Genomic DNA, 13493 nt, shown 5'->3' on the forward strand with positions numbered 1-13493 from the left:
ATTTCATTTCATTTCATTTTGTATGGGCGATGCACTGACAACCGAAATCTTTTTGTTATTTCCCCGATTTTTCGCATGTTTATGTAGAGCCAATGCTTAAGTCTTTCATTCTTTTCTTTCACTTTCTTCTACCTGGCGTCCATGCTCTAGCGCTTTTTCTTTTCTGCCTCTCCTTTGTCCTGCCCTATGTCCATTTAGGTCGTTTCCAACAACTAACCTTGGTTAAACAGTTAGCGCACGCGCCTGTGGCGATAGACCTGCGTTCGAATCCCGACGGGAGCTCATGTGGTTCGGATCCCACGTTAAGCTATAGATCCACGTTGAGCTGTATAGCCTCGCTGTTCAAAGGTACGCTATTCAAACCAAATTAAAGTTAATATAATCAAAAGCTTTCCTTTCTTCTTCCTTGCAGGATTAGTGAAGAGTATAGGCACATAATAAGGTCACCGAATTCCCTTCTAAATCCAGCTTGATATTCATGAGTCTATCGCTCGTCTCTTTACCTCACACATTCCATCCTTTAGCACCCACGTGCGGCACTTTAAGTATTCAAAATCCTGCAATAATATTAACGTTTAACTGAACATGTTCAACAAAATGAGATGCTTAAGCGTAAGTTCTCATGCACAGTGTTCGAGAAAATCGGAAGAAACGAAATTCTGTCGCGCTAAGAACTATTCGTATATTCTTCATTGACAATTTTTAGTTTGTTGGAACAGATTCTTTATTTATTTATGTACTGCATATGTAAAAGAAATACACTGTAAACAATTGTTTTTAGCCTTTTATTGTTTATTTATTATAATGATGACAGTGTTTCTTTATGCACATACTACTTGTGAAATTTCTTAAAAAGTAAAGTTCAAACATAAATTCGACAAATAAGATATTAAAAGAAAACACTAAATAAAAGAGAAGTCACGGAAAGGCTAAACAAAATAAATAAGAAAATATAAAATAAATTACAAGAAAATAAGTCGAAAACAGCAATAGCTAATACTAATACAAAACAAGAGAAAATGAAAATAATCCCCAGACCACGTTAATTATTCCAATTTCACGAATAAAAGTGAGAATACAATCAACGAAACCTGGATGATACTCCAGGACCTGACAAAGATTTATAAGCACTCTTAAACGTTGCAAACATCCGAGTATTCTGGACATTCTAGAATAATGTGTCGAATACTCAGTGGGATAATTCAGTCATAATAAGAACACAGAAATCAGCAGACGAATGGTAAGAGTATGCTTGTCTTTCGTGTGTGTGGTTAATGAAGTAAGATTTTCTTGGCTTAACATTTAGTTCGATGCAATTGACAATTTTACTAATCAAACACCATCTTACTATATTTAATACAGCTGTGTATCGGTGCACAATAAACAAAGACTTCCTGTGCTTCAGAAATGAAAAATTTAAAAGTAAATATTCAAAATTTAAAAAACAGTACTTAACAGTATTTAACAGTACTTAACTAAAATATCGCGTTGTATCCATACGAACCTTGAAGTGCAAACTCTGGCGGCTCTTAATTTAAAGTAATATAAATTACTGTTGAACTCCAAGAATAAACTGCGTAGACTATTACCCTGATCTGCTGGACATTTCATGCGATTTTAGAAGATGTTACAAGGTTATCTGACGACACAGGCTTGGTTGCGGTCCAAATCACTTTGGCAACCATTCATCCTGACATGACCTCTCTCTCTCTCTCTCTCTTTTCTTTTCTTTTCTTTCCCACGCTTACTTTCTCTCTTCTTTCCCTCCAGATATTGATTTAATCCTTAGCCAATTCGAATCATTACTTATGTATTAGAGAGCTATAAGATATTAGAGAAAATAACACACACAGAGACAGGGAGAGATGACAAACTTCCTCCACTTAAGATATCGTATCAAAGAAAACCATATGTAATTGTTAATAATAGCACAAAATTTTCATTTCCTACATTTCTCTTTATCATGGTATGAAATAATGAAATAACCATGGAAAATTCACATAACGTCTATTTGATCAAAATATAGAAGGGAACTCTATTGAGTTGGTGCTATTGGAATACCTGGTGAGGTGTGTCTCAAAATCTCCTCCCCCCAAATGATAATTATAAAACCTGGCTGAATACCTTATTAGTCAAAATTCGATTTTTCAACTACTTTTCACTTTCATGTACCGTTTATTCCTGACGTCACTTCTCTCTTAACTACTATACTTTATTTATAAATAAGAACTGAAGAGATAGAAAACTCATTCCCAAGTATTAATCACAATTCTGAATACTCTAATGACACGTCAATCAGTGCTAAATCAGAAAATTATATTCTTAAGATATTTTATAAAAGAAAGAGGATATAATTATAGCGAGAAAACTATTACTGTCGGTTGTTGTCCATGAACATAATTGATATAAACAGACGAAAACATCACGATATGCAGACCAAAGGTATAAGAACAAAATGTGCTATCTGACGAGAGAACAAACTGTGAATTGTCTAAAAGACACTGCATTGAGTACCTGTGCACTGCTCGCAATGGACGTTGACGCATTATCTATTTTCGAAACTGGCTCACTGGGACAACTCAAATTAGAAAATGCAAGCTTTTGTCATTCAACAGTACAAGAGTAGAAACACGCTGTCACGTGAATGTCTTCATTTGGAATTTGTCAAGGTTCTTGCGATATTGTTATTCTTAAATTGTAAGAAAAATTTGATAGACTTACTAAAATGTTAATCATGGTTTCAATTAATTTCTACAGAAAGATGTATTTTGTTTAACGTTTGTTGTATAGTCTTTCACGTTGAAGTGAACTTCATAATATAGCAGTATTTTACCTTTCACAGAGATTTCAATTGGAGTTTTCTTTCTACGAGAGTGAATGGATCAGTTTTAACTTTATTACTCTATATTTCTAGAAACTATGATGCTTTAATTTATCAAGCAAAAATCTACTCCTCTTCTATCTGATATTTCTACCAGTATCGTAAACCATATCCTCTTTTATTTGACATTTCTCATGATCCACACTTTCGTTGAATATTTTCAGGGGAAGGCAGTGATGTAATGCTAATTTTTTAGGTGGGTATACGCTCCATCCTTTGTCACACACACACACACATATATATATATATATATATATATATATATATATATATATATATATATATATATATATATATATATATATATATATATATATATATCGGGTGTTTCAATACTATTAGTCTTTGCACTATTAAGATTTCAAGTTCAAAGTTCATAAGAAAGTTATGAAATATCCTTGCTTATAGGCAACTCACACTGGCTATTTGCGCGTATCGGTTGCATAACAAGCAGGACATATATGAAGTAACAAGAGAAGTCTTAATGGAGAGCTCTGTTTTGGAGAACAGTTACCGAACCACTTAACCTTTCAATCAGGGACTAAGTAAAAGATTACCTACAATGTTATAGATTAATAGTTCTCTACGTTAAGTAGGTCAGGCTGTAGAAGTGGTTTTACCTGTATGGCTGATAACAAGAAGGAAAAAATGACTTGGACCATGTTTTTTCTGCCACCTTGCTCATTCCTTTGATCCTATCTATCACTATGACACTTTCAAATGATGTATTTAATGTACACAGAAATACATATATCTCGTTTGAGTTAAAATGTTGAGTACATTTGGAGTAATTTAAGATTGAAATTTTGAATTGTATCATTGTAAATCGTCGCGAACCACAGCCTACTAGCTGCTGTGATTATCAGGGCCATAACCAAGAAGAGATTAATCACCCTCAATCTGTAGTTTGTCCGTCCTGCAGCTTACAACCTTTCTCTTTCTCTCTCTCCGAAATTGTGTTTAGTTGTTGTTCTTTTACTCGGAGAATGAATTTAGCTTTCTTCTGTCGGATCGTAATTGCATTAAAATAGAAAAAGGTTAATTTTGGTTTCGTTGGCGTATAATGCTTTTAGAATTGATAGATTGAGTGACCCAGTAGCCTAAGTACCAACAGCAATAATGTTGGAATTAGTATCCGTATTAATATTAATATCGACCTTATTGTTGTTGGTACTTAAGCTACTGTGTCACTCAACTATTCAATTAAAACAATGACAGCTATGTCCCAATGAGCAAATAATTAACGAATTGAAGCGTTAATAGCTAAGTATAAAGAATAGAAAAAAACAATACAATAATACTAAGATAAGCTGTTTTCATGAACTACCACACCTAGAACTTAGAATTTTAGATGTCTCGAAAAATCAGAAATAAACTAAGGTTATACCACTGTCATAAGTTCAAATCTAATCTTTGCTGCGATTTTCAGATAGGGTAAGGTGCCCATATTTCGGATACTTAAGCAATTGAGCTGTGTCACGTGCATACCAATAGCCAAACTCAAGATGTCAGGGATGAAAAACAAAGTTTCAAGATTAATGAAAGTAAGGATAGCATGATAGAGTCCATAGCTAAATATTCAATTCTTGTATATGGTATATTATGAAACCGTACAAAAATAAGCATTCATCATCCTGATGTGTCTTCACGATGAGCAACAGAGCAATAAACACATTCTTCGTCTGCACTGTCGTCCTCGTCAGTGGAAATTAGAGGAACAGCATGGTCTGAGTCACTATCTTCATCAGATGATGGAGACTTCTTTGAAGGCTTAGTCGCTTTCTTCTGCTTTGAAGGCTTTAGTGTGTCTCGCAAAATATTTCTTTTGGTTTTCCCTTTCTTAGCTTTGAACGGGTAGGAAATCACTGTCGTCGAAAACATTCGGATTGAAGGGAATAATCCCACACTTTCTAAAGCCGCTGATTGCAGCGTGCATACTTGCAACTCGTACGTAGTTTTACCGAAAATCGCAAACATATCAGACATAGAAACCGGCTGAAACGGGTGATTATCGAGCCAGAGTTCGATTTCTTGTGAATAGAACTGCTTAAATGGGCCCATAAAACTCACATTCAGAGGTTGGAGCTTGTGCGTCGAGTGGGGTGGCAAGCACACAATAATGACACCATGGGTCCGTCCTAGGTGAATAATGTCCAGGTTACGGGTGTGCGAATAGTGCCCATCTAGTATGAGCACAACAGGATCGCTAGGTGATGGTTTTACAACTTTAACAAAATGTTCAAACCATTGTGTGAAAATATGCATTTGGATCCATCCCGATGGGTGGCATGCTACTACGGTTCCTGGTGGTGTTCCATGTAGCAATTCAGGTTTCATACGCACGCGCGGAAAAACATTTAGAGGAGAAACGTATGTACCACAAGCATTCATGCATGTCACAATAGTTATTAACGAGCCCCGTTCAGCGGAGGACAGTCTCGCAACCTGATGTTTCCCTTTAACACTCAGGACTTGCGAGCGTGTACCTTGGACAATGGATGTACCAGTTTCATCGACATTGTACACTTTCGATGGCTCAAAATTCACTTTTTGTAATTCCGGCCGCAACAGACCAAAAAAGCAAGACACTTTTTCCTTTGTAAATTTATGACTCTTGCAAGTGAAACGTGCTCTGGCTTTCGAAAGGAGTGGTTAGGTGCCGGGTCAAAAACTTCTTTAACCATTTTTTGCCAATGTTAGTTCTTGTTGAGAATGGGTGTTTAATGTTGTTCTTCACCGCAAGCTGATAGGCTAGAATACGAACATCTCTACGCCTAAGTCCATAAAAACGTTCATCCATTATTGTACAATACCTAATGAATTCGTTTTCAAGCTCAGTTCCTAAGGCACATTTACGTCCAATTCGTAATTTGAAACGTTGCTGACTTTTTGCACATTTGACATAATCTAAGAGAGTTGACCTGGGAACTTCAAACACTTTGGAAGCCTTCAGAAACCCCATTTCCTTCTTCTTCACTGCGTCGATGACCTTTTCCGTATTGTCCATGGACCATGACCTTTTTCGTCCAGACATCTGCAAGAGGGATGCAATACTTTAGTTTTTTTTTTTTTTTTTTTTTTTTTTTTTAAGTACGCTCAATTTCGGATAGTTGAAATTAGGCCCTCACTCTGTATCCGAAATTGGGACAATAGCTATTCTAATTACAAGCATGCACACAATTAATTCCATACTCACCTTCAAGTTTCGTGTGCTAAGTTACACCAGCAAAATATTATAACGAAAATGTGGAAAACAAAGAAAACGTCTCTACAAACTTCACACGTAACTTGCACGTCCAGCAGCTTCTTGACAACACAACATCGCCAGGGCGCGCTAGTTCACAACGTTGCCACATCTATGCTGTTGTATTGTAGCGAGATATTAATGTATCCGAAAATAGGAACCTATCCGAAATATGGACACCTTACCCTACGAAGCTTTCTTTTGCTGCTTTTAGTGCATTACGATGGTTCCGTTATTCCACCTTAAAATGTAGGATAATATTTCATACACTAATGGTGATGTTGAAAACTGACGCTAAACTTCAACAAATTCGTATAAAGAGGCGGCTCTTGAGGGAAGTCACATCAGGTCTATGAAAATCAAAACAAATTTAAACCGAATTAAGCATATGCCAATTTCAAGACAAATTTAAACCGAATTAAGCATATGACGCGTGCGGCGGCGTTATGATCGAATATTTTTCGTGTTTGCAACTTGGTCCGATAAGTTTTTTCCCGATTAAATGTTTAGTTTTTTTTTTTTTATCAGAAGCGATTCAAAAGAGCCGCTTCGACAAAGCAGCAAATAGGCACCTTGGAGAACATTTTTAGGCCAATTTATGGTTGAATTAAGCCCTGATACCAGCGCCGAAGTTAGAGTCGTGTAGTACTGGTATACCCATCTAAAACTTTAGTCCAATAATTTCTTTCGATTCGAGGTTAAGGTTTCCCGTCAGGAGCGATTTTTAAAGATCACAAATGACAAAATTTCCGAGAGAATTAGCTCAAGTTGTAGAATGTGGCTTCGCATTCGGTAGGTCGTGGGTTCGATTCCCGCTGCCAACTATCCTGACTTTGGTTTTCCTCAGTTCTAGCAGGCAAATGTCGGGATAGTACCTACTAAACAGGCCCTGGCTGCAGAGTTGGCGTGGGTCAATGAAAACTTGACCCACGACCCACCACCCACCGGACCCACGACCCACTGACCCACCACCCACCGTGACCCAGGACCCACTGACCCACTCTGACCCACGACCCACCATGATCCACTGTGACCCACCAACCACCATGACCCACTGTGACCCACCATGACCCACCACCCACGGTGACCCACTCTGACCCACCACCCACGGTGACCCACTCTGACCCACCACCCACGGTGACCCACTCTGACCCACCATCCACGGTGACCCACTCTGACCCACCATGAACCACTCTCATCCACTTTGACCTACTCTGACTCACCAAAATCCATCGCCATCAACTCTGAACACGATCCACGGCCTCTTCTAAACTGACTAAAGAGTTTACACTTGTAATAAAACAAGACTATGAAATTGTCACTAATTGGAGTTTGAATTTCTAGTCAATCGATAGAGCACCACTCTGTTACAATAACGGTGGATCTGACTTAAGGTATAAAATGGTAAAGTGTTTGTCAGTGAGGAAATTGAAACAGTTCGAGGTGGGGGGGAAATTAGTGTGTGCCTAAAATATACTTGTACTAAGAGAGTATTCTTGCAAGTGTTAATTTCTGAACGCATTCCACAAGAAACTTCTATTCGCAGGAAAATACCCCTGTACAATATGGAAAAGGTTATGGTTTTTCAGTTCACAGTATTTTTCTCACAAAAGACTTGAAAAATCAGTTGTTCATACGGTATAAAGGTGCTCGGTTACCCTATGTGAGAGCATCTCAATAAAGTATGCTCATAATTGTAATTTGTGTAATCACTAAAACACCATGTTAATTTAAGTTACAAATATGCATAATTGCAATTATTATTAATATTTATTCAAAGTAGTTTACCTAAAGCAAAGAAGAGACTTGCTAAAAATTAGGTACAAAGTTGAATAACACAAATAAGCCATTAGTAATACAAGTATACATTTTCCGTAACACGTAATTTTCCACCTTAAAACAAATCTGAAATCGGATTTATTTCTGTTGGTAACTTTTTCGCGGTAAATATCCGCAGTGGAATGATGTCCATCCTTCAGCCAAGAAATAACTAGCTCGTCTACTTTGAGCTTGTCTAGCGGTGGGCCATTAACATTGATGAGCAACAAGCTAGACAATGTTTGAGCACTTAGTGTATTTCTAATATTAGTCATCTGTAAATTCATAAGGGAAAATTCCCGTTCGCACTCTGTCGTGGAAATTGATAATATTTCTACCCGATTTCTGCAACTTCTCATCGACAATGTACTTGTCAGACTTAAGTAAGTCTGATAACGATTTTTCTTGGTTAGGTTTGCAATACTCAGCAAGAAGTATCATCTCTCTATCACCATACAACATCTTTTCCATATCGACCATGTCAGTTGGTAATGTCGACCCATGTAGAACAGAAACTTCATCTTCCACGCCTTTGATAGCGAATCTTGTGAATAAATTATCAATTAAAGCCTGATAAACTGATGATTTCTTATTTGTTTATAAATTTAATTTTTGTAATTACACATGAAGGTTTGATACCATTACCAAGTTCCCTCCCCCGTCTAGAAAGCGAAAGGGAACGAGGTTCCTGGAAAGTGTTCAGAGTTGAATGATAATTTCCCTCCTTCTTCAACTTCAATTACCACACTGCTGTTTGCCATGTGCCAAATTACGATGAATTTAAATTAAATTATCATAGTATAATTATTTCCTTGTTGAATTATCAATACTTTTCAGTGGAAAAAAAGATGAAATTTCAAAGTTCCAAATCAAAGTAAGTAGACCAACGTAAAGGGAAAAAAAGTGTAAAATTTTCCATACACTTATGCGTACAATCCAAACTTCAAATTTCCGTGTAATTAAGCTTACAGTATCAAATTTTATGCCTATTTTTCTCACAAATCTATGGGTTGATTGCCCTGTGCTGTAAGCGCTCCAAATAATAAACCTAAGCTTCAGCAATTATTATACAAGAAAGCAATGGATATATGAAGCCAAGCACTGTATTTTTTGTTTCTAATTTTTTTTTCTTAAATAACATCGATCGTTTTCTCGATCATTTTTACAAACCAACTCACTACCAATTTTCCATTTATAGAAAGATCCCTCCCCCCACACATAAAGGAGAATTTAAAAACATGCTAGGACACATTCAATAAAGAGTTAATACACTGAATTTCATCTCCGTACTCATTTTTTTCCCGCAAAAATTCGGATCCTCACTACCTCCTTAGGATAATATGCATTATAATAAAAGCAATATAACATCCCAATTTGGATTAAGGCCTAACTATATACCAAACATAATTTCATTTGACTTTGCAATTTGACCGTGATGATCAGGCACACATAGTTACTTTCAGTTTTTTTATATAATAATTTATATATTACAGTGATTCAAAAATGTATTTTATCCAGTAGTTAGCTCTAAAAACTCACAGGTCTCGAAAGCCACGTAGTAGTGTAAGTCCTATTGCTATTATTACTATTAAAAATATCAATATCCAAAAGTGCCTGAAGTTCTTTTTTCACTTGGTTAGATATACTCACCTCAGGTAAGCAGACAGAAACAAGTGGAAAAGAAAGGGAAATGAAGTCCGTCTTGAAAGTAAAACGGAGACAAATTTATCAGTCTTCAGAAGATACTGTCTACAATGCAGTGAGCAGAGAGAGTCGGTAGATCATACTGAGTCGGTGGATCGCAGTGGGTCACGGTGGGTGGTGGGTCGCAGTGGGTCATGGTGGGTGGTGGGTCACAGTGGGTCATTGTGGGTGGTGGGTCACAGTGGGTCATTGTGGGTGGTGGGTCACAGTAGGTCACATGCTGTTGACCCACGACCCACTGACCCACCCAGAAAACTTGACCCACTTGACCCACTTGACCCACTGACCCACCGACCCACTGACCCACTCCATCTCTGCCTGGCTGATACCTTCCCAAATCCTTTCTATTATTATTGTTATTGTTAGATATGCAGTATAAAATGGCCTCTGAGCTGTATCTGGTGATTGTTAAAATAAAATAAATACGCATCCTGATAAAAAACGAAAAATAGATAAAGACAAAAAATGCTCTCCTCCTAAAGTATTTCGTAAGCGAACCGGGATTAGGTAGGTATAAAAAAAAGAGAGAGAAATACTCAAAGATGCACACAATCAGTATGCAAAATTTTAATCTTGATATCTTGAACTAAGGGCATTTTTTAAAATTTCCCTTAAGAAAAAAGTCACATCCTTCCGCCCCCACTTGGCACCGCCAAATTTACCATACTATTCCCAAAACGCATCTGGGGTGCTCTTTGGTCCATGCTTGACTTGACCAATAATAATAATAAAAAAAAAACAGGTTCAATGCGTGTTATATGAGCTTAATAAGCTTTCAACACAACACTATTCCATGGTACCGATTCGTACCATACACCCCCAAGGGGTTTAACACTACTAAAAAAATATTTTCGAAGTGATGGCTGTATCGAAATGACCAAAGATTGCTATAACAAGCTCACACGCTACAAGTCTTTCCTGACTTTTGTTTTTTTTTTTTTCTTCCCCTTATTGTTAATAAATTTTCTTCAAATTTCTTTTTTATCTGAAAGAAAATGAAACAACGGAAACAAATATTTTTACCCCTTCCTTTTTTGTTCTGTTCAGTAGATGAGGAAAAACTACTACTAGTACTAGCTGCTGAATATTTATCGAAATCAATCGCTCCTTTCTTGGATGTCAATTGCTGCTACAGAGGTTTCCTGTACTAATCAGAGGTTTCCTGTTGTATTTGGTGGTATTGAGAACGACGGTGAATGCTTCAAACCGACGATAGGTCATATGTTTTGTTATTTTTGTGGAGGCCAACGATTTCTTGGCGCAAATACATTCATTTCCTCCTAACTCTTAAAGTAAAGACCACATTTTTCGGAACCTCCTTCCGCGATTAAAAAAGGAACTTGTTCCATCACATATTGCCTTGCTCAAATTTTATCCAATAAACAGACTTTGAATTGAATTAGAATTTGGAAGGTAGGGACAACGCATGAGACATCTTGAGGAAAAATCACTGCATGTTCACAGCGCTGTTTTCCATTATAGAAGAAATTCTCAGAGAATTTGATTCCCACGCCCCGGAAACGCAAATATTTTAAAAGAATTTAGACATCATTCGCGGTAACAGCCTGACGACCACCTGTTTAGTGATATATATGTTTTGAAACAACGTACATGAAAAGCAGTTGTTGTTTGTTCCAATGAATCGAGTATACTATTGATCGAATGTAGCGTATACCCGCGCACTTCCCAAATTTTAGGTGGTATACGATATTTTCCAAAATTTAGAGGTGGGCATACGCCGTATACCCGAGTATACCCTCCATTACATCCCTGGGGGAAGGTTACCCCACCTAGGGTACAGTGAATAATATGAATTTTTTTTAAAAAAAAGAAAAGACAACAAAATACCTGAAGATCTCTTCAAAGTTACACGGAAATCGGCGAAAGTGTGTAACACATGTTTTTAATGCCTCCGAACCTTTGTAAAATGGTTTCACGTTTCTCGAACAGAAGGCTCCGTAGTGAACTCCATGTTTCGACATTCGTTAACTTACGTGCATCAATGAGCGAAGGCTACACGTAAATTCGACCCTTCCCGTTTATGACTTCCTTTATGATCTTCACTGTACCTAGACGGACTGTCAAATTATGTCAATTTTCCTAGTGTCCCGATTTCTTATTTTCTATATCCGGTCACCCTAATATAGAGTATGATACCATCATTCTGCAAATCTGAATTATGGAACGAATGAATGGGTAAAACATTAAATTAAACTAACTTCGGATACAAAGCTGCGGAGGGATTAATTTGCATATATAGTACTAATAATAACATTTTTCAGAAATCATTTCGTAATCTCAACACAAACTATAGTAAGCAACTTCAACTGAAATTTCATAATTGAAAATAGCTATAAGTATTTGAGAATAAAATCCTGATGCAAATATTCGGAACCAAAAAGTATGGGAATGGGGGAATGCCGGAAATTTCATAACAATGAACTGCATAATTTGTATATACAACATAAAAAACACACACACATTTAAAGGTAGAGAACGTTGTCTAATCAGTCTTGCCTTCCCAACTCTATCCTTTACTTTGAAATTGATTCCCCACCCTCCTCATATGAGATGATACATCCATCTGCTCAGTGGCGGATCCAGAAATTGTTCTTGAGGGGGACTGGAACAAAATAATTTAGAAAAACAGCGGAACTCGCTTTTGCTTTTCAATTTTGATAGTAATATATAATACGCTTGCATATAGTTAAAAATAGGTTAGTTCATGGAGCCAAAGAAGTGGCGTTACCTGATATTCTACCTCATCTATTTAAGAGGTTTATTTTATTAATATTGTTACATTCTTTAATGTACCTCATTGTGATATTTTTTCTGCATTCTTAATGAGCTAGGATTTAAAAAATTCTTCGGGAGATAACGTGAAATATTTTGTAACAAAGAATATATGTCACAAACTTAACGACAAAACACAACTAAAAGATACAAAATTTATATATCTTTGTTTCAATCATAAAAGCGTACTGTAGTTTCTCCTATAATCCTATAAATATAACATACAAATATTTGGTTTCTGGGAGATATCCAATTCCACATGTCATTGACAAATTAAAAATAAGCTCATTCAACTGGTAGCTAACGTAAGTGTATACCGCCACATTTGAAAACTTCGATTATTCACTTCTCTCTCAACGAAATACTATCCTTATCGTTAGGCAATATTGCAGCAAAGGAGAGCTTATTCACACGTTGGAAATTGTCCGAAGATTCAGTGTAATAAATCCCATAAGCTTTACTCAAATTACCGAAAAGTATTGTGATTTCCTGCTCAGCTTATATGAGGAATAAACAATGTGTGCTCCTTCTAGAAAAAAAAAAGAAAAAACTATGAATGAATAAGAAAAATAACCGCTAAAGTAATGTAGTAAACTTGTTAACCACACTTTAGCCATTCGACTCGCTTGTTCGTGCTCGTGTTCAAAGGCAGCTAGTTTTGTGTACTGTACGTGGAAATAGAATTGGGAAATTCATTGAGGAAACCGTGACATGAAAACTAGCTTGTTTCTAGAACTGAAACGTGTACCATTTTAGTGAATTGCATGTGCAGAAATGGGTCAAAGTTCCATGCACTTCTGCTTTGGAGTCATATTTTATTGATTATCACTTGCGTTACTAAGCGCATGGTCTTATCACGTTTTAAAGTATCTGAGAATAAGAGTAGCCTAGGTTCACGCTTATTTTTTTATTTGAAAAGAATAAGGTCATAAATATAAGTAATTATAAACTTAACCTTTGAATGTTTCTGAATTCGGGAGTAACTCCTCGTTAGTAAACATTTCAATTTTACTAGCATGATTTAAAACAAGAAACATTTATTAATATAAAAAC

This window comes from Thermobia domestica, chromosome 12 (genome assembly GCF_964235325.1).
Source record: "Thermobia domestica chromosome 12, izTheDome1.hap1.1, whole genome shotgun sequence".
Classification (NCBI taxonomy): Eukaryota; Metazoa; Arthropoda; class Insecta; order Zygentoma; family Lepismatidae; genus Thermobia; species Thermobia domestica.